The 20298-nt window shown below is 46.6% G+C and overlaps 1 protein-coding gene across 1 annotated transcript in view; it reads right to left on the reverse strand.

The window, feature by feature from the left end:
• The window catches only part of LOC147110338 (uncharacterized), a 56764-nt gene that overhangs the window by 28929 nt on the left and 7537 nt on the right, over nucleotides 1–20298 (reverse strand). The gene's annotated exons all lie outside the window — the stretch shown is intronic.

Consider the following 20298-nt stretch of genomic DNA (forward strand, 5'->3'; position numbering starts at 1 on the left):
GTCCCTGCTTTCTCCCCATATCCCTTGATCCCTTTAGCCTTAAGAAATATATCTAACTCCTTCTTGAATATATTTAATGAATTGGCCTCAACTGCCTTCTGTGGTAGAGAATTCCACAGGTTCACCACTCTCTGGGTGAAGAAATTCCTCCTCATCTCTGTCCTAAATGACTTACCCCTTATCCTTAGACTGCGACCCCTGGTTCTGGACTCCCCCGCCATCAGGAACATCCTTCCTGCATCTAGTCTGTCTAGTCCTGTTAGAATTTTATAAGTTTCAATGAGATCCCCTCTCATTCTTCTAAACTCCAGTGAATATAAGCCCAATCGACCCAATCTCTCCTCATACGTCATTCCTGCCATCCCAGGTATCAGTCTGGTGAATCTTCGCTGCAATCCTTCCATGGCAAGAACGTCCTTCCTCAGATAAGGTGACCAAAACTGCACACAAAGGGTGCAGAGGAGGGCCACCAGGCTAGTTCCCAGTTTGTAGCATCTTGGTTATCAAGATAGGCTAAAAGAGCTGGGACTCTACACTTTAGAGAAGCGTGGACTTAGTGGGGCAGGAGGCGGGGGGGGGACGGTCTGATTGAGGTTTATAAGATAATGAAGGGAATAGATTGTGTTCCAGTTGACAGTTTGTTCCAATTAAATATATTAGTAAGGACCAGGGGGTCACAAATTTAAGTTGTATAAGGCTAGATCTAGGTGAGATGTCAGGAGGTGGTTCTTGTCCCAGAGAATAGTGGGCCTCTGTAACAGGCTGCTGTCTCGTGCGGTGGACGCTGATTCGCTGAATTCCTTCAAGCGAGGGCTGGACCTGTTTCTGGGCTGGGGCGGGGATCACCTCTTACAGAAGGTGGGTGCTGCAGCGAATCAGGGCCAGAGTGCTCTCCCGGACTAGTTTTGATCGCCTAGTTGGGTTGGAGAGGAAATTACCTGATTTTTTTTCTCCCCCCCCCCCCCCCCAAATTGGCCTGGGTTTTTAATCTGGTTTTTCACCTCTCCCAGAGGATCCCATGGTTTGGGGTGGGGTGGGGAGTGTATATATTGTGAGGCACAAGACCTGACAATTGTGTGGGACAAGCTGGATGGACCAGAGGGTCTTTACCTGTCCATCATTGTTCCTATGTTGGAGGGAGAAAGAAATAGAAGGATATGCTGATAATGTTAGATGTAGAGGGGTGGGGGAGGCTCGTATGGAACATAGCAACAACAACTTGCATTTATGTAGTGCCTTTAACATAGTAAAAGAAATCCCAAAATGCTTCACATTAGCATTATCAAATAAAATCTGACACCGAGCCATATAAGGAGATATTGGCGCAGGTTGGTCAAAGAGGTAGGTTTTAAGGAGCGTCTTAATGGAGGAAAGAGAGGTAGAGGGGTGGAGAGGTTTAGGGAGGGAATTCCGGAGCTTAGGGCCTTGGTAGCTGAAGGCACGGTCACCAATGGTGGAGCGATTTAAATCGGGGATGCGCAAGAGGCTAGAATGCAGATAACTTGGAGTGATGTAGGGCTGGAGGAGGTTATAGAGATAGGGAGGGGCGAGGCAATTGGCCAAATGGCCTGATTCTTTGCTGTACATTCTATGTAGGTTCTGTCTCCAATTTTCCCATTTTTGGGGGAAACAGCCTCATCTCCCTTTGAGCACTACCCACAGATGTTCCGAAACAGATCAGTACATCACCATTTATGGGCCACTCTTGGGTCAAACCATATCCCAACCCACGGCAGGGCAGCACCTGGTCTCACCAGGGGCCTACCATGCCAACAGGAGCAACGGGAAGCCATTGGAGGCACCAAGGATTTGTTTTCCAGTTGTGATCTGGCACCGACCCTCCCCAAGGCCAGTAGGCTTGCCCCGGACTATCTGTTGTGGGAGTGGCCCAGATGTCAAGCTATGGCAGCCACCAAAAGGCCTGCTACTCGTGACCCCTCCCGCCTGACCCCACGAACTCCTGCCCTATCGGATAGTCGGGACCGCGACCTGAGCAACAGAAAAGGAAGAAGATTGGAAAACGAAAGGAGGTGCTCACAAGGATTTTATAACATAATGTAAATGGTGCCTACACAGTTGAATTCAAGCTTACAAGAATAAGAAAGACTTTCATTTCTATGCATTTCACGACCTCAGGACATTGCGCTTTACAGCCAATGAAATACTTTTTGAAGTGTAGTCACTGTTATAATGTAGGAAACGCGGCAGCCAATTGGCACACAGCAAGATCTCACACACAGCAATGTGATAATATGATAGCAAAATACTGCGGATGCTGGAAATCCGAAATAACAACAGAAAATGCTGGAAAAACTCAGCAGGCCAGGCAACATCCGTGGAGAGAGAAACAGAGTTAATGTTTCGGGTCAAACCCTTTGTCTTGACCCAAAACGTTCACTCTATTTTCTCTCCATGGATGTTGCCTGGCCTGCTGAGTTTTTCCAGCATTTTCTGTCGTTATTTAGCAATGTGATAATGACCAGATAACGGCCCAGAAGTTCGGGTCTCCACGGGTGAGTACGCATGGGGTACTCCCGCGTGGGCCCGATGGAAGTGCCGGTTTTCTGCATGCACTGCGCATGCGCGGGAAACCGGCACTTCCGTTCCTCTGAAAGCAGGGGTTCAGAGGTCGAACGCGTGCGCGGGGGAGTCTGCGCGTGCGCTTTGAACTTACGTTTTTTTTACAGGTTTCTCCAGGAGGGTAAGTCTTTAGAATTTAGAAATGTAAAAAGCAGGCGTAAGGCCTGTTTTTTACAAGGTAAGTGGTCAATTAATGAAAATTTAAAAAAAATTTCCACAAGTTTATTATTTTTAAATATTTTAAAGCAAGGTAAGTTTATTTTTAGCCCCGTTAGAATATAACATTATTTTTTTCAAAAATGTAAATTATTGTTTAAAATAGTTATTTAATGTAATTTATAGTTTATTTAAAAAGTGTGATTTAAAAAAAAAAATTATTTGAAGGTTTAGTGCTATTTTGGGGCCGTAGTATTTATAAGTCTTGACAGGTATTCCTGTCAAGACTTATGAATGGAGCATTCCCTGCTCCGATTGGCTGCCCATGGCCCATGTGATCCCAGGGGACGCATCGAACTAACTGCACCCCTGGGACACGCAAGCACTGCGTGCCGGCAGTTGGAGCAGGCCCAGGATCGGAATTCCACGGGGCCCTACAGCTCAACTTCCGGCGCGCAAGGTAAGTGCAGGTCGGGGGCTTGCACCCGCGGGAAGCCCCCGACCCGAATTTCTGGGCCATTATTTTTTTTAGTGATGTTGGTTGAGGGATAAATATTGGCCAGGACACCCGGGAGAACTCCCCTAATCTTCTCTTCGAAATAATGCCGTGGGACCTTTTATGTCCACCTGAGAGAGGATACGGGGCCTTGGTTTAATGTCTCATCCGAAAGACGGCTCCTCCGACAGTGCAGCACTCCCTCAGAACTGCACTGGGAGCGTCAGCCCAGATTTGGTGCTCAAGTCTCTGGAGAGGGGGATCGAACCCACGACCTTCTGGCTCAGAGATAAGAGAGTGCTACCCACAGAGCCACGGGAGAGGCTGAAGTGCCAGGTTGGTACAGACAGCTTCACTGTAAAGCCAGTGGTGGAGAGGTACCACCAACGCTGCCTCCGCAAGATCCTGCAAATCCCTTGGCAGGATAGGCACACCAACGTCAGTGTTCTCGCTCAGGCCAACATCCCCAGCATCGAAGCTTTGACCACGCTCGATCAGCTCCGATGGACGGGCCACATCGTCCACATGCCCGATACAAGACTCCCAAAACAAGCGCTCTACTCGGAGCTCCGGCACGGCAAGAGAGCCCCAGGTGGGCAGAGGAAACGCTTCACGGACACCCTCAAAGCCTTCTTGAAAAAGTGCAACATCCCCACCGACACCTGGGAATCCCTGGCCCAAGACTGCACAAAGTGGAGGAGAAGCATCCGGGAAGGCGCCGAACAACTCGAGTCTCTTCGCCGGGAGCAAGCGGAAGCCAAGCACAAACAGCGGAAGGACCGCACGTCAACCCAAGCACCCCACCCACCCGTCCCTTCAACCACCGTCTGCCCCACCTGTGACAGAGACTATAGGTCCCGCATTGGACTCATCAGTCACCTGAGAACTCATTTTTAGTGTGGAAGCAAGTCATCCTCGGTTCCTGAGGGACTGCCTAAGAAGAAGAAGAAAGCCAGTCCTCGAGGCTACGCCGTGAAGCAATGAGACTCATTAGTCATCCCACAGACCACTGATTAAGCCGGAGATCAAAAAGGGCCATTTCATTGGCGTTGGTCACCTGCTGGATCGGAAGCTGGTACTCGTGGGGAGCTAAAGGGTGTATTGAGCTGAGGGGGCGGGGTGACCAATGGACAGCATTCTCAGAATAGTACAGGTCCCCGTAGAGGTCAAAACTGGCACAGAAAGGAAGAGCAAAATCAAATCCGACTCCTGGACGCGCAGAATGCGTGGCGCAGTGGTCACAGCGGGTGCGTCGGCGTCGTGCAGTCGCATTCTGCTTTCTCGGGACTTTTTGACGGAGGCCGGCCAGCAGGGGCGATCGCCTGCTTCCGGAAATTAAGAAAGCAGCTTTCCATTTTTACGCTGCGCCCTGCTGATTCTCCAGCTGGTGAGGCGAGGTCACCAGCCAGCCAACCAAAGGAAAAGAAATAAGCCAGCGCAGGCAGTTAACCCTCAAGCTGCGGCACTTAGAGGAGGGATGCAGCATTTTATTTAATGCTTCTTAAAGGGGTATTAGAGGTTGCCAAAATAACAACAGAAAATGCTGGAAAAAAACTCAGCAGGCCCGGCAACATCCGTGGAGAGAGAAACAGAGTCAACGTTTCAGGTCGAAACCCTTCGTCAGGACTGAGCTTGCCAACCCTGGCTGGACCTATTCCTGGTAGTTTCATTGTCTGACCTTCCACCTCCAACCCAGTCAAACAGCCAAATCGCCTATAATTCTATAACTAATAAACAAACGTGTTCAAAGAACAGGAAAAGAATTGCACATTTGTTTTTAAATGCCTCTATAATTTTTCTCCTAGGTTGCAGTATCCAGGAGATTCATCTTAAATTCCATCGCCGAATTCCCCACCATCAACATCCTGGGGGTCACCATTGGCCACAAACTTAACTGGAACAGCCACATAAATACTGTGGCTACAAGAGCAAGTCAGAGGCTGGGTATTCTGCGGCGAGTGACTCACCTCCTGACTCCCCAAAGCCTTTCCACCATCTACAAGGCACAAGTCAGGAGTGTGCTGGAATACTCTCCACTTGCCTGGATGATTGCAGCTCCAACAACACTCAAGAAGCTCGACACCATCCGGGACAAAGCAGCCCGCTTGATTGGCACCCCATCCACCACCTTAAACATTCACTCCCTCCACCACCGGCGTACCGTGGCTGCAGTGTGTACCAGCTACAAGATGCACTGCAGCAACTCGCCAAGGCTCCTTCAACAGCACCTTCCAAACCTGCGACCTCTACCACCTAGAAGGACAAGGGCAGCAGACGCATGGGAACACCATCACCTGCAAGTTCCCCTCCAAGTCACACACCATCCTGACTTGGACATATATCGTCTTTCCTTCATCGTCGCGGGGCCAAAATCCTGGAACTCCCTAACAGCACTGTGGGAGTACCTTCACCACATGGACTGCAGCGGTTCAAGAAGGCGGTCCACCACCACCTTCTCAACTGCAATTAGGGATGGCCAATAAATGTTGGCCTTGCCAGCGACGCCAACATCCCATGAAGGAATCTTACTGTCTTTCAAGATGCGGCCTCAATCCTACAGGAAGAGGAGTTCCCAATGATGCCAAAAGCAGCCCAGTGATGCAACTGAACAATACCCTGAATGAAAATAGGGATCCCGAAATTCCTTGGGTGGAAATTCCATTCTTGGTGATCTCCAGCACTGACACCAATGGGAAACTGCAGGGTCAGTGGGAGGACTTAGGTCATGTGCATCTCTGGTCCTACCTGCCCAAGATTGACGGAAACTCTGGAATCCCTCTTAACGCTGGCCATAGTCTCCTCAGGCTTCCCCAGCAACGAGTCCAATCTAGATTATTTATTTATCGTTTAAATAAGATTGAAGTCTCCAAGGTTCCAGGCCACTTGCCTGACCTGGGCCTCAAAGCCACCCTTGTGAAGGCCACCACACCTCCGAGTCACTCAGTGTACCAGCCGCTGGAATGTATTATCACATGGTTGGTCACATGGTTTAGTATGAGCATGCTCAGTTCGCTCTGGCCTAGTAAACAAGCACCTTGACTAGCAACTCATCCTGTTTCTGTCCTTCATTTGTTCTACCCACATTTATTACATTTTTGGCGATGAGAATGGGATCCCGAAGCCATTTTTAGGGATCATGGAAGGACACAATGTTTAACCTTCAAGTGGAAAAGTTTAAGGTGAATTTGTGACACCTAAACTGAATTTTTGTGATGTTTTACTGTTAATGCTGATGCAGAATCGTCTGTGCTTCACCTTGGCGTGTATGTAACACAGCAACAGCGGTGTTGATTCTCACAGGTACACAGGCTGCGTGCTGAGTCACTGTTCGACGGGATCAGGACAACCATGGCCGCGCCTACGGGATTCATCAGAAGCCTCGGCCTGTATGACCGAGCTCGCAAACCATTCAGTTCTTACATTGAGCGGATGGAGATTTTTTTTTAAGCCAATAACATTATTGAGACCGAAGGTGCAGATGAGAATGTTCAAGCTCAAAATAAAGTAATTTGTGAACGTAAAAAACAATTTTTCGAACGGAGATCGGGCCAGGTGTCTACGGAACATTGACAAACCTACTCGCGCCGGGGAAGCAAAGGATGTGTCGTTTGAAGACATTGTCGAGAAACTCGAGGATCATTTCGATCCAGAGCCATTAGAAATAGCAGAGAGCAATAATTTGGTACCAGAAACCAAAAACAAAGTGAAACCATCAGTGACTACGTTGTAGCTCTTAAAAACCTGTCTTTGCATTGTAACTTCAGCACAGTGTTGGATCATGCGTTGCAAGATAAGTTTGTGTGTGGACTGGTGGATGAGCGCACACAGTCCAAGCTACTGAACACTCCGAACCTGACGTTTGACATAGCATGCAGAATTGCCCTATCTATGGAGATGGCATCTAAGAATACTAGGGAGCTCCGTCCACCTCAAGTGACTAGTGCAGCTGAGGTCTACAGTCACAAAGCCACCGCCAAACCTAAAGTTGTGAGACCAAGTCAAAAGCATGTCGGTGAGAGCAGTTCAGTGAATTGTTATCGCTGCAATGGAAATCACTCACCACAGTCCTGCCAATACAGAAATGCGTAATGTTTTCACTGCCAGAAGCAAGGCCATATTTCAACAGCTTGCAGAGCTAGATCGAAAGCAGGAAGTAAGAACCATTCTAGTGGCAATGCAAAGCAGCGACAACAAAAGGGAGGAGTTCACAATATTGAAGTGAACACACCTGATGTTAAAGAACTAGGCATCTACAGTATCTATGGCACTAGGGACAACACCAGCAGTCGTGAGAAAGACTTCCGTACAACACTTTTGATCAATGACCAATATATTGATATGTGTATCAACACGGCAGCGGACTGCTCTATCATGAGTAAGGACACATATGAGAGTAAGCTTAATCAAATACCACTTACAAAGAATACCATAGAGTTAATAACCTACTCCAGAGAAATCCTAAACACATGTGGACAAATGGAATGTACAGTTCAGCACAATGGCTAGTCAGTAAAGCTGCCTATTATTGTAGCGAGCTCCAACAACAGGCCAACCCTCATGGGCAAAGACTGGTTGAGAAAGTTGAAACTAGACTGGAAAAACATCTTCAGTGTAGATGCTTCAAAGAAGCGACTCGACACAATGCTGAACAAGTATAAAAGCATGTTCTCAGACAGTTATGAGGGCATCACTGGGTATGATGCGCATATCCGCATCAAGTCCAACACGAAGCCTGTCTATTGTAAGGCAAGGCTGGTCCCCTATACGTTGAAAAGTCAGGTGGAGGAAGAGCTAGTGAAGCTCAGAGAGAACGGAGTGCTAGTAAAAACTGACAAAAGTGAATGGGCTACTCCGATTGTGGTAGTGCCCAAAGCAGACAAAACTGTACGCTTGTGCAGTGACTACAAAGTTACTATCAACCAAGCAGTTGACGATGAACGGTACGCATTACCTATGTCGCAAGATTTGTATACCGCACTCTCTGGGTCAAAGGTTTTCTCCAAGCTTGACCTGTCGCACGCTTCGCTCAGTTGAATGTTGACAAGGAGAGTCAACAGTATCTCACTATCAACACACACAAGGGTCTGTTCTCATACGCCAAGCTGACAAATGGTGTAAAGTCTGTAATGATATCAGCAAATAGTGATGGTATTTGCCTGTTTGATTATGATGCCTTACCAGCATATTTGCCTGTTTGATTATTTATGCCTTACCAGTAGAGGGCAAGTGAGAGAGAGAGTTTAGTTTTAGTTTCGTTTTAGATGGATCTCTAACATGGTGTCTCCTGTAATGCTGTTAACTGAGTTGAACATACTTTAGATTAAAAGACATTCTCTTTCATCAATGTGTCATCATTGAACCCACATACAAATCAATACATGGTGTCAGAAGTGATTGAAAGAGATGAAGAGGAAAAATCTGAAGTTAAATCAGCTCTCCACATATTAGCAAGCCAAAAGAGAACATCGTTACTTACCATTGGAGAATAGCTAACGAAGTGAAAAATGGAAGGTTTACACCCACCGGCGAAGCGTCAGTTGGCAGGTAATGTGGCTGAAAATTGGAGGAGGTTCAAACAACGTTGGGAGTTGTATTTAGCAGCAATCGGAGCTGACGAGAAAAGTGATAAAATGAAAGCGTCAGTGTTCTTACATGTCGTGGGTGATGAAGCGCTGGAGGTGTATAATAACTTCACATTCGCTGCTGATGGAGACAAAATGAAGTTGGATAAAATAATGGAACAGTTTGAGGCCTACTGCATACCTAAACGTAACGTGACGTTTGAGAGGCACAGATTTTTCACATGTGTACAGAAAACGGGAGAGACTATTGATCAATATGTGACTGAACTGAGAAACCGAAGCAAAACGTGTGAATCTGGGGGACTGACAGACTCGCTGATAAAAGACAGACTGGTGTGTGGTATTCCAGATAATGGTCTAAGGGAAAGACTGCTAAGAGAGCAAAATCTAGACCTGGGAAAAGCCATAGCACTGTGTAGGGCTACAGGGACTGTGAAGTCGCAGGCAAAGGAGCTGTTCAGTGACAGTAGCTGCAACGTGGATGCAGTGAGAAAGAACGGACACAAACCGTTTAACAAAAAGAGCGCCAATGTGAAAAAAGAGGCGTGGCCAGCGAACAAAAATGAAAGGGGCAATCGAAAGTCATGTAGTCGATGCGGTACACAGCATCCACCAAAAAAGTGTCCAGCATATGGTAAAACATGCAATACATGCAATAAAAACAACCATTATGCCCGTTGCTGTAAGAACCAAGCGCAACAAAGCAAGGTCAATGCAGTAGATGAAAGCGAGATAGAGGAGTTCTATGTGGATGTCGTGTCTGAAAACCAAAAAGAAAAAAGAGACTGGATGTTGACACTAAAAGTGAATGACATACGCATTCCATTTAAATTGGATACTGGAGCACAAGTTAATGTGATATCAGAGACTGATTTTAAGAAAATTAGACCCAGACCAAAGATACATGGAATAAAAGTGAAAGTGACAGGATACTCAGGTACTGATATACCAGTGAAAGGAAGATGCATTGTCAAAGTGACACACAAGGACAGAGAGCACACGCTAGCATTAATCGTGGTGCCAAAGGATGTGCAAGCCATACTAGGTTTAAAAGCCTGTGAGAGACTGAACCTGGTAAAGAGAGTCCTCATCGTGGAAAGCGAAGGAGAGACAGTCTATGATGAACTCATGAAAGAGTACAACGACCTATTTAAGGGTCTAGGCTGCCTTCCAGGAGAACACACGATCAGAGTAGATAAAAGTATGCCAACGGTCATACATCCATGCAGAAAAGTTCTGTTTGCTCTTCAAAAGCAACTGAAGGTAGAGTTGGACAGGATGGAAAGCCTGAACGTGATTCAGAAGATAGATGAGCCAACGGAGTGGGTGAGTTCCCTCGTCGTTGTGGACAAAAAGAATGGAAAGCTCAGAATTTGCCTGGATCCAAGAGATCTAAACAGAGCAATAAAGAGAGAGCACTTCAAGCTTTCTACACGTGAGGAAATCATGTCACAGTTTGCAAATGCAAAGTATTTCAGCAAGTTAGATGCATCATCAGGATTTTGGCAGATGAAACTGGACGAGGCAAGTTCAAGACTGTGCACGTTCAACAGTCCATTTGGCAGATACAGATTCCTAAGGTTACCATTTGGCATTGCCTCAGCTCCTGAAGTGTATCACAAAACTATCCATATGATCTATGAGCACCTGGAGGGAGTTGATACATCGATGGATGACATCATAGTATGGGGAACCACGAGAACTGAGCATGACGAGAGACTGAAAAAAGTGCTGGAAGCAACAAGGAAAACAAACCTGAAGCTGAATAGAGAGAAATGCCAGCTCGGGGTGACAGAACTGACATTCGTGGGAGATATCCTTAGCAGTGAGGGCATCAGACCAGATCCCAGAAAGGTGTCCGCCATTGAGAATATGCCAAAGCCACAATGCAAAAAGGACGTGCAGAGGTTTGATGGAATGATCAACTACATGGGTAAATTCATATCCAACCTCTCAGAAAAGATGGCGCCACTGAGACGACTAACTGAAAAGAACATAGAATGGGAATGGAATCATGAGCATGAGAAGTCATGGAGCGATCTAAAGAAACTGCTCACAGAGGAACCAGTTCTGAGGTTTTATGACCCAGCGAGACCCATCAAGATATCATCAGATGCATCACAGAGTGGGCTCGGTGCCGTTCTTCTGCAAAAATATGACTACTGGCAACCTATTGCATATGCATCGCGCTCAATGACAGACGCGGAGACGCGATATGCTCAAATAGAAAAGGAGCTGCTCAGCATCACATACGCCTGTGAAAGATTTCACCAGTTTGTGGCAGGACAAGCAATCAGTGTAGAGACTGACCATAAGCCCTTGATTGCATTGTTCCAAAAGCCACTAAATAGCTGTCCGCTTAGAATACAAAGAATGATGATCAGGCTGCAACGCTATACAGTGAATGTTGCGTACACACCGGGTAAGCTGATGTATACAGCAGACACATTGTCCAGAGCTGTTGACCCAAGTGAGCCCGCAAACACCAAAATGGATGAAAAAATGAACGCCTACGTGGACATGATCACAAGTGCACTGCCCATAGCAGATGCAAAAATGGAGCTCATAAAGACTGAGACAAACAAAGATGAAACACTGAGACGACTGAGGAAAAGCATCTTGGATGGATGGCCCAACATGAAGCAAGACTGCTCACCTGACATGGCAGAGTACTGGAACTGCAAGGCAGAACGATCAGTGGTCGAAGACATCATCTACAAAGGAAGTAAAATAGTTATCCCAAAGAGTCTGAGAAAAGAGATGCTAAAAAGGATCCATGGAGGACATCTGGGAATCGAAAAGTGTAAGAAAAGAGCACGAGAGGTGATGTACTGGCCACGAATCAACCAAGATGTGACAAATGAGGTGTCAAACTGCACAATATGCCTGAAATATCGAGCAAGCAATCCGGTAGAACCACTAAAGCCACACCCAGCGCCAGACAGACCTTACCAGAAGGTAGGCGCTGACCTATTCGTATGTCAAGGGAAGGACTATCTTGTAGTCACAGACTATTACTCCCTGTATCCAGAGGTTTGTAGACTGTACACCACCACTGCAGATGCTGTGATAACATGTATGAAAGCCATATTCTCCAGACATGGCGTGGCAAGCGAGGTCTTCACAGACAACGGACCCCAGTTTTACAATGCAAGTTTCCGACACTTTGCCAAAGAGTGGGACTTTGTCCACACAACGTCAAGTCCTCACTTTCCACAGTCCAATGGACTAGTGGAAAAATCGGTCCAGTGAAAAGACTGATGTACAAGGCAAAAGACAGTGGAACTGACTTCTACCAGAGCATGCTTGTATACCGCACAACGCCGCTCGAGTGTGGTATGTCACCAGCCCAACTCCTTATGGGACGTCTGCTAAGGTCAAACCTACCCATCCCGGAGAACCTCCTGAAAACAAAAGAGGGGGAGAAAGTGAGGAAGTTCAAAGAACAACAGAAAGAAAAGCAAAAGTACTACTATGACAGAGGAACACAAAACCTACCTGAACTCCACACTGGTGACCAAGTAAGGTTCAAAGACAAAACAAACATATGGACTCAGAAGGGAACTGTCCTGAGTGAAGTCCAACCAAGATCATACACCATTCAGACAGATGAGGGTGCTGTTCTGAGAAGAAATCATCGAGATCTTCTCATGGGACCAGCCACAGCAGGTCAAAAGACTGATACTGTTGAACAACCTGATCACACAGCAGGTCAAAAGACTGATACTGTTGAACAACCTGATCACACAGCTGAGAAATCATCATCTGAGGCAACAACTCAGATTCAAGGACAATCAATCAGAAAATCCTCAAGACACGTGAAGCCTCCTGAGAGACTCATTGAGCAAGTTTAAGGACTCTTGTTATAGGAGGAAGTAATGTTATCTTATTCTCTCTTCAAGTTCTAGTGTATTTTCATATTTCATGTGAACACACAAAACAAGGTTAAAAAACCTTGATAATGATAATGATAATGTAAGTTCATTAAGTGTTACAGTTAAAATGCAGAGTAATACAAAGAAAACATGTTGTTAGATAAAAGTAAAATACTTTTGTTTTAAAGGGAGATGTAATGATATCAGCAAATAGTGATGGTATTTGCCTGTTTGATTATGATGCCTTACCAGCATATTTGCCTGTTTGATTATTTATGCCTTACCAGCAGAGGGCATGTGAGAGAGAGAGTTTAGTTTTAGTTTCGTTTTAGATGGATCTCTAACATGGTGTCTCCTGTAATGCTGTTAACTGAGTTGAACATACTTTAGATTAAAAGACATTCTCTTTCATCAATGTGTCGTCATTGAACCCACATACAAATCAATACAAAGTCCTCCCCCAAAATCTTCCAGGCTACAATAAGATTTTGCAAGGAATTCCAAACTACTTATGCAATCAAGTCGATGTGCTGATCGCAACAAGCAGCAAGGAAGAAAATCTAGAAGTGTTAGATTTAGTGCTCTAAAGGTTGAATTCCCACAATGTCAAATTGAAAAGGAGCAAATGTGATTTTGTGCAGCCCGAGGTTGTGTATCTTGGTCTGAAAGTTGATACAAATGGCTTGCAACCAGTTAAGGAAAAGGTTGATGCTGTCATCAATGCTCCAAAGCCACAGAACGTGTCTGAGTTAAGACCTTTCCTTGGAATGGTCCAGTACTACACACGTTTCTTACCTGAATTAGCGACCATGTTAGCGCCATTGCACGAGCTCCTCAAGAAGGATCCTTGGCCCCCTCCTATTCCTCATCTACATGCTGCCCCTTGACGACATCATCCGAAAACACAGCGTCAGTTTCCACATGTACGCTGACGACACCCAGCTCTACCTCACTACCTCTTCTCTTGACCCTTCCACGGTCTCTAAATTGTCAGACTGCTTGTCTGACATACTGGATAAGCAAAAATGTTCTCCAATTAAATATTGGGAAGACCGAAGCCATTGTTTTTGGTCCCCACCACAAACTCTGTTCCCTAGCCACTGACTCCATCCCTCTCCCTAACATCTGTCTGAGGCTGAACCACACTGTTCGCAACCTTGGTGTCATATTTGACCCTGAAACGAGCTCCCGACCACATATCCGCAGCATAACAAAGACCGTCTACTTCCACCTCCATAATATCACCCGTCTCCGCCCTTGCCTCAGCTCATCTGCTGCTGAAACCCTCATCCATGCCTTTGTTACCTCTAGACTTGACTATTCCAACGCACTCCTGGCTTGCCTCCCACATTCCACCCTACGTAAACTTGAGGTCATCCAAAACTCGGCTGCCCATGTCCTAACTCGCATCAAGTCCCGTTCGCCTATCACCCCTGTGCTTGCTGACCTACATTGGCTCCCGGTTAAGCAGCGCCTCAATTTCAAAATTCTCATCCTTGTTTTCAAATCCCTCCATGGCCTCTTCCTATCTCTGTAATCTCCTTCAGCCCCACAACCCCTCGAGATATCTGCGCTCCTCTAATTCTGCCCTCTTGAGCATCCCTGATTATAATCACTGAACCTGTGGTGGCCATGCCTTCTGTTGCCTAGGCCCTAAGCTCTGGAATTCCTTGCCTAAGCCTCTCCACCTCGCTACCTCTCTTTCCTCCTTTAAGATGCTCCTTGAAACCTACCTCTTTGACCAAGCTTTTGGTCACCTGCCCTAATTTATTCTTATGTGCCTCAGTGTCAAATTTTTTGTCTTAAAATACAACTGTGCAGCGCCTTGGGAAATTTTACTACGTTAAAGGCTCTATATAAATATAAGTTGTTGTTGTTGTTGGATGTCCAGTGGCAGTGGACAAAAGCGCAACAGGAAGTCTCTCTAGCGATGCCCTACTTGTGCACTACGACACAGAGCTTGAGCCTAAGTGATGCTTCTAGCTATGGTATGGGAGCTGTCATAAGCCACGTAATGGATGACGGCCAAGAGAAACCAATCGCATTCGCATCGCGAATCCTCACAAAGAGCGAAAAAAACTACGTGCAAATTGAAAAGGAAGCACTCGCCATAGTGTTTGGAATCAAGAAATTCCAACAGTTCCTGATCAGCAGAAAGTTCACCCTGATAACCGATCACAAACTGCTCTTAGCAATATTGGGGCCCAAATCTGCCAGCCCTGCAATGGCCGCATCAAGAATGTTGGGCTGTGTTGTTGACACAATATGGCTACATGATTGAATATCGCACTTCAAAGCATAACGCAATCACAGATGCCTTGTCCAGGTTGCCACATGAAGACTCGTGTTGGGAGTGAAGGCAAGATTTTCACGCTAGGCGCAGTTGACAAAGACTTTCCCATGAATGCAACTGAGATTGCCAATGAGACTCAAAAGGACTCAGTACTGAAAAGAGTGTATGAAAACACCTTGAATGGATGGACTGATCAGTATCTGGACACAGAGTTGAAAACATTCCATAACCATCATACTGAATTGTCTTGTGAGCAAGGTTGTATCAAGTGGGGAAACAGAGTGGTGGTACCTACTTGTTTGAGAGAGAGAATTCTGGCCGAACCTCATACTGAACATCCAGGGATTGTCAGTATGAAATCAATTGCAAGAAGCTTTGTTTATTGGCCTGGATTGGACAGTGATCTTGAATCACTTGTCAGTAAATGCAGCGTTTGCCAAAATTGCAGAAACAAACCACCCAAAACTCCACTACAACCCTGGTCATGGCCAAGTAGACCTTTTTAGAGAGTACATGTAGACTTCTGTGAGAAAGCAAATGATTATTTCCTGGTACTTGTAGATAGTCACTCAAAGTGGATTGAAGTGAAACACATGGGTTCCAATACTACAACTGAACGTACCATAGATGAGTTGAGGTCTATCTTCGCATGTCATGGCTTACCTGAAGAGCTTATTTTTGACAATGGCCCTCAGTTCCGTTCTGCTCTATTCCAAGAGTTCATGAAATGGAACGGTATCAAACACACTCTCGTTCCACCATATCATCCAGCTTCAAACGGAGCAGACGAAAGGTCAGTCAGAATAGTGAAAGAAGCTCTCAAAAAGCAAGTGTTGCAGGGTTGTTCGGGACTCAGCATGAAGCAACGTTTGGCAAATTTCTTTCTGAAGTACAGAACTACTCCGCACACTACAACTGGATATACCCCAGCAGAACTCTTGATGAAGAGGAGATTGAGAACACGATTGAGTCTTGTTCAACCAAATTTGGCCTCAAGAGTTGAACAGAAACAGTTGAGTCAGAAATGTTATGACAGCAATCAAAAAGAACGCAGTTTCAGACAAAACGAGTGTGCTTGTGCTCTCAGTCCCCCTGGCAAGTCGAGTTCACACAAGTGGGATGTAGGAACCATAGTAGAGGTTGGTGGAACCAAGAGATATTTGGTTAATATTGGTGACAACATCCAAAGTGTTCATGTAGATCAAATGATCTCTGCTAGAGATGAACCATGACATGATCTTGGACCACTTGATCACGAACACATACGTGAGTTTGACTCCGTTCAGACTTCAGTAGCTGAAGTACCAGGTTCAAACAAATCTGAGATAGAAACAGCATCATCTTTGAGTTCAGAACCAGAACAAAACAGCCCAAAAATTGGTTCAACACCAAAACCTTTTGTTAGGAGATCAGGAAGGCTCCGCAAACCTGTTCGTCAACTGGATTTGTAGTTCATTTGTACAGGAAACTTTGTTGTATCCGGCACCGACGGGACCGAGCTGTTGCCGATCTATCAAAACTGCCGGACATACCAGCGTTAATGTTGAAGCATACGGAGATTTTCAGCTCCGTATCTGGCAACAAACACTGTTGCTTAGCAACAGCTTCTAAACAGTCGGCCGTACCTTGGAAGCGTCTCTGAAGCTGTTGCTAAGCTACAGAGAGACTTTGCAGAGCCTGACTGTTGAAAAAAAAGCCACGAGAAGAAAAAAAAACCTAACAAAACGGCTCCTGATTTCTGCCGGTAGATTGAGGTTTCCGGACATACAACTTCCGGATAAACCAAAGTCTCCTGTAGTTGATTTAAAATAAAAAAAAAGCCAGGAGTTTTTGTTATGTGATACATGTAATGCTGGGAAAGGTGGAACCATAGTTTTTTTTGGATTTGAGAGGAGAATATGTACATTTATTTTAAGGGCAAAGCCGTGTAATGTATTATCACATGGTTTGTCACATGGTCTAGTATGAGCATGCTCAGTTCGCTCTGGCCTAGAAAACAAGCACATGGACGAGCAACTCATCCTGTCTCTGTCCTTCATTTGTTCTACCCACATATATTACAAACCGCCATTACTACTCTGCGTCCCAAATGGGCTTCAGGAGCTAGAACACCAGTCTTAGGCTCATCCGCTGCTGAAACCCTCATCCAGGCCTTTGTTACCTCTAGACTTGACTATTCCAACACACTCCTGGCTGGCCTCCCACATTCCACCCTACGTAAACTTACATTCATCCAAAACTCGGCTGCCCAAATCTTAACTCGCACCAAGTCCCATTCTCCCATCGCCCCTGTGCTCGCTGACCTACATTAGCTCCAGTTAAGCAACGCCTCGATTTTAAAAATCTCATCCTTGTTTTCAAATCCCTCCATGGCCTCACCCCTCCCTATCTCTGTGAACTCCTCCAGCCCCACAACCCCCGGAGATATCTGCGCTCCTTCAATTCTGGCCTCTTGCGCATACCTGATTTTAATCGCTCCACCATTGGCGGCCAAGGCCCTAAGCTCTGGAATTCCCTCTCTAAACCTCTCCACCTCTCTCCTACTTGAAGACGCTCCTTGAAACCTACCTCTTTGACCAAGCTTTTGGTCACCTGCCCTAATATCCCCTTTTTATGGCTCGGTGTCAAATTTTGTCTGATAATCGCTCCTGTGAAGCGCCTTGGGACATTTTACTATGTTAAAGGTGCTATATAAATGCATGTTGTTGTTGTTAGGGAGTTCCCTCCCTGGCTCCACCTTGCAAGAGGTAGATGGGGTGGTTCCACTCCTTACAAAAACAGCAGGAAACTCCTGGAACCGGCTGAGATTCAGCCCAGCCAGGTGTCGGCTGTTTTCCTCGGGGTTCCACCAGACCTCCACCAGAGTTACAGCAGAATAACAGCAAAACCCCTCTTTCTTTTTTTTTCCCTCTCCCAGGAAATTACAGGTCTGCGGGGGTAGGTGGGGTGGGAGGCAAATGTAGCTATGATGCTCAGGCCATCATGGTGTTGAGGGCAGGCTTGATGGATCAGCTGGTCTTTACCTGCCCGGCAATTTTGTATGTAACAGCAAGTTGCATTTAAATAACCCCGTTGATGTAGCAAAACTTCCCAAGGTGCTTCACAAGAGGATTGAGAGAAAAATGGACCTCTTTCGGTGGACTGAATGTTCTTATTAAGGGTTTCTTGTAGTAATAGTGAGTATCTATACTGTGCATAATGTGGTCTGCTCCCTGGACTTTACTCCCTGTATCATAATGGCCTCCTGCAAGATCCATCCAAACTGCTCCAAAGCGTGCTTCTAATGGAAGGTATATTTGTGGAGGCTGACTACGAGGGACTCCTGTGTGTGGCCTTGGGGCTTCTGCCGGCACGTGGCCTCCATCTGCTTCTGCTGCCAAAGGCCTAGTCTAGGTGCCAAGAATGTCTGTGTTGTTCTCCCAGGGCCAACACTGCTTCCAGGATCACCGTCTGTCACTTGAGCAGAGCCTGGTACTGGCACAACAACAACAACTTGCATTTATACAGCGCCTTTAACATAGTAGAATGTCCCGAGGCGCTTCACAGGAGCGATTATCAGACAAAATTTGACACCGAGCCATATAAAGGGGATATTAGGGCAGGTGACCAAAAGCTTGGTCAAAGAGGTAGGTTTCAAGGAGCGTCTTCAAGTAGGAGAGAGGTGGAGAGGTTTAGAGAGGGAATTCCAGAGCTTAGGGCCCAGGCGGCTGAGGGCACGGCCGCCAAGGGTGGGGCGATGAAAATCGGGGAATAACCAAGAGAGGGTTGTAGGGCTTGAGAAGGTTACACAGCTAGGGAGGGGGCGAGGCCATGGAGGTTTTTGAAAACAAAGATGAGAATTTTAAAATTGAGGCATTTCCTGACCAGCAAGCACAGGGGAGATGGGCGAACGGGTCTATGGGATGTAGGAGGTTTGAAATTGGTCTTCACCAATAAACAGGGTCATAGCGAATCGGAGGCCCATTTTACACCGCGCCCGTTTTCTTTTCCATTCGATAGAAGAGGACTCATTCGCCCCCAAAACGTAGCTGAGCCACAGGGACCAGAAGGTCCTGGGTTTCCTTACCTGGTCGGTGTTGGATTAACTGACCTCAACCAGGGCGGCAGTCCGGGTGTTACAACTGGCACTGGCTTCCCCCCGGGTTAGAAACAGACAACCAGCGGCTCCTCCTGCAGAAGTTCGCATGTGTGATCATCATGTGAGAGCAGGGTATCTCACAGGTAAATAGCTGGGTGTCTGGGTGCATTGGCCACTTGGATTCGATAGGGTCTGACGTAAGAAAACTACTAGGCACTTGGTCTAAGTATTAAACAAGGCTTTAATCAACTGTTTTTCAACATGGAGGTCTAGTTGTGTCCTTCACTAGTTCCTGTTAAAGAATGTCCTGAGCAAGCTGGGCCCATGCCCGAGTATTTATACTCTCCCTGGACAGCGCCACCAGCAGGCCGCCCAGTATCATTTCATAAGTCATTTTCACATGAATGACAAGATTCATGTCAGGGTTGATACAGAGAAACTACTGCCCCTGGGGGGGGGGGGGGGGGGGGGGGAGAGTCCAGAACAAGGGGGCCTCATCTTAGAATTAGAACCTGGCTGTCTAGGAGTGAAATTTTCATGCAAAGGGTTGTGGAAATCTGGAACTCTCGCCCCAAAAGTCTGTGGATGCTGGGACAATTGGAGCGTTCAAGACCTGAGAAACATAGAAAAATAGGAGCAGGAGTAGGCCAGTCGGCCCTTTGAGCCTGCTCCACCATTCAATATGATCATGGCTGACCCTCTATCTCAATACCACATTCCCGCTCTCTCCCCATACCCCTTGATGGCTTTTGTGTCTAGGCAGAATTTTGTTGGGTAAGGGATATGGAGCAACGGCGGGTAGATGGAGCCAAGATACAGATCGGCCATGAGCTAACTGAATGGCGGAACAGGCCCCAGGGGCTGAATGGCCTACTCCTGGTCCTATGCTCCTGTGAGCGATGTACTGCGGGGGCTGGAGGGGGGGTGGGTGGGGGGCAAAGGCAGCAAGCCTCTGTTAGCGCTTTCAAGAGCAGGAGGAGAGGAAGCTGAAGTAAGGTGGGAGGGGTGGTGGTGGAGCATTGTGGATAATACCTGTTCGTAGGTACAGCTACCAGTCCACAAAATAAATCACATGGCTGCACAGGAAAGGTACTTGTGAGCAGCAGAGTATTAATAGGCCTGTCCTGCACTGCACATTCATCAGGAAGTTAAGAGATCGTTTTGTTCCGAAGCAGAATGAAGCATCCCTTATTCCACCCACATGCATCAGTCCCACGAGGCAGGAGATAGCTCCACTG

The sequence above is a fragment of the Somniosus microcephalus genome, chromosome 11 (genome assembly GCF_052327205.1).
Source record: "Somniosus microcephalus isolate GS21.2 chromosome 11, FLI_Smic_1.0, whole genome shotgun sequence".
Taxonomy (NCBI): Eukaryota; Metazoa; Chordata; class Chondrichthyes; order Squaliformes; family Somniosidae; genus Somniosus; species Somniosus microcephalus.